Raw genomic sequence first — 2940 nt, 5'->3', positions numbered from 1 at the left:
AAATAAAAAAAAAAAAAGACCGTACCCTTTTATGTAATGATGTTTACTTTGAATTTATATTAGTTCACACAAACACTCCATCCATGCTTTTGTTCCGGCCCTCCGGTCCAGTTTAAGAACCCATTGTGGCCCTCGAGTCAAAAAGTTTGCCCACCCCTGATCTAGGAACTAGATTGGTTAGGGGGTGGGCCCATCAGAAGCCTGGGAAATTGGTCCGTTTGAAAAGGGTGCCAGGTCCTTCCCAAGCCGTAGATAATATAATCAGCCTAACAAAAAGCTTCCTCCCATCCTGTGCACTCATGCCTTTCAAAGCGGCCACCTGGTACCCTCAGCAGACTGCGTGGGCTCCAAAGGACTAAGTTTTATTAAGGCACAGAATCTCTGGACATTGGCCCTATTTCTGGCCCTGATGAAGATAAGGTTGGATGAACCGAGATGGGACATTGGGAACGCAGGGGCAATCCTTTGATTTTGCATCTGATGCTACAAATAAATCTTCCCATGCCACAATCTCCTATACGTGGGTTCCTGGAATGCTTTCCTTGAGACTCAGTGAAGAAACACTGATTTCCATTGGCAAGAGATAGGGCCTTTAGTTTGTTACCAAATAACTGATATATCTCTCTCACCTCAATGTTTCTGTCTCTTCCCCTCCCTTCCACTCTCTAAAAATCAATGGAAAAAATATCCTCTGGTGAGGATTAACAAAAAAAACCAAAAAACTTTGCAATATCTATCCACCATGGAGTACTTCTTGATTAATTTAAAAGTAATAAATTTCCTTTTTACCGTATCTAAAAATCCACAATCCTGTTCTTCCTTCACTTAAAAAATACACTAGTTCTCTTGCTTTGCATGAATACTTTGAAGTTTGAATACACAGCAGGAGGTAGAGCCTCAGCACAGCATGGGATAAAGTCAGGAGCACGTCCACTAGATTGCTGGGCAGGGTCACCAGGAGGGTGAGGGCCTGAAAATCCTTGAAGGACTAGACTCATCCCTAAGGAAGAAAGAACCAGGCTTAGTGCGTTTGGTGCAGTTGCAAACCTTTTTAGTTTTTGTAGTGGGGAGAAGCAATTCTGTGTTATATGTTATTTGGGTTTGGTTCCTAGGTCAGCAGTACATTCCTTACTCTCCTACTCCCCAAGTAGAACACAGCATGTGACATAAAAGCCAAAAAAATTAATAAGAATTTTAAATGATATATATATAAAAAAAACCCTCCTCAACTTTTATCTATAAACTAGAGGCCCAGTGCATGGATTCGTGCACCAGTGGGGTCCCTCGGCCTGGCCTGCACCCTCTTGCAATCCGGGACCCCTCAGGGGATGTTGGACTGCCTATTTTGGCCCGATTTCTGCAGGCCAGACCAAGGGACCCCACCAGTGCACGAATCTGTGCATTAGGCCTTTAGTATGCATATAAGATCTTTGGTTAATCTCTTCCCACCCTCCCCTTTCCCCCTTCCCTCTGAGATTCATCAGTCTGTTCCATGTTTCCACGTCTGTGCGCTGAGCGTCTTCCCCCTGGTAGTCAGTGCACGTCATACCTACCGGTCGAATGGTTGAACAGTCACTTAGGCTTTTATATATATAAACATATATGTTAAGAGGGTAGGTGTGTAGCAAGTTGGGCTGCCTTTGGACTGGAGACTCTGTAGGTTATTCAGGCCAGGCTGCAGCTGCTCAGGCCTGGGAGGCCCAGACTGACCCCAGACGACTGAAGGGATCGCCTGGGAAGCCAGTTGCCACGTTATGAGGACACTCAGAAGTGCTGTGGAGAGGTAGGTGTATGTGTTGAAGAATTGAGGCTTCCTGCCAACAGCCATGGGATGGAGCCATCTTTGAAACAGATCCCCCTTCCCCAGTCAAGCCTTTATACAACTACAGCCCTGGCCAACAGCTTGATTGCAACCAGACTACTCAGGTGCCATTCTTTGGAAGGAGCATTGGCAAATAGCACACATAAGCAGCTTCTCACACTAATGGTTGAAAGGATGGAGGATATTTATGCTGAAGAAAAGAAGACTGAGAATGGAAGAAGGCAGAGTAGCTCCTTTCAACTCTCAGAATGATTAAAATATGGAAACGGAAACAGACTTACTGTGATGCTCAAGGCAAAGAAAAAAAGTAATGGGTATAGTGTTGTAGTATAACCCCCATCTTACAAAGGACGCCTCAAAAAGTCAAATTATGGAGTCATTTATTAAAAGCTGGCAGCATACGAGGGAGCAAAAGCGCTCCAGACCTCGCAGCCCTGAACAGCTTGCCACTTCTGGCTTATATGCAGAATATCACAAAAGTGTCAATTACATCTTTGGGTCTGGAATGAGGAACCTGTTTGGCGAAAAGCATTCTTTACAGAAGCAAAAATTGAGCGTTAGTTATTTCAAGTATTTATGAATCACTGAATCAGCAGAAACACATTATCTGGGACCACCGGGGCAATTTAGAATAATTGTGCTGTCCAGATTCTGGGACCACTGAGTCAACAGGAATGCACTATCTGTAGCTACTGAGACAATTTGGATAATTGAACTGTCCTGGGTCCCAGAAGAATGTGCTTCGATGACCAGTGAGATCACAATCAATGGGATAATCAAACGATCATCAGTGGAGTATTGGGATAGCATACATAAGTTCAGAAAACCAAAATAGCTTTCTCTTGTTTTAGCAAACAAATAAGTACAGAACCCAAACAGCAGTTTCTACCTGAGTTGCTTGCTACCATACTTCAATAGTCCTAACCGGTTTGGCTCAGTGGATAGAGCATTGGCCTGCGGACTGAAAGGTTCCAGGTTCGATTCTGGTCAAGGGCATATACCTTTGTTGTGGGCACATCCCCAGTAGGGGGTGTGCAGGAGACAGCTGATTGATGTTTCTCTCCCATCAATGTTTCTAACTCTCCCTCTCCCTTCCTCTCTGTAAAAAAATCAATAAA

The sequence above is a fragment of the Plecotus auritus genome, assembly GCF_963455305.1.
Source record: "Plecotus auritus genome assembly, chromosome: 8".
NCBI classification, from domain to species: domain Eukaryota; kingdom Metazoa; phylum Chordata; class Mammalia; order Chiroptera; family Vespertilionidae; genus Plecotus; species Plecotus auritus.
The sequence above is the reverse complement of the archived record's forward strand: the minus strand, read 5'-3'. Positions refer to the sequence as shown.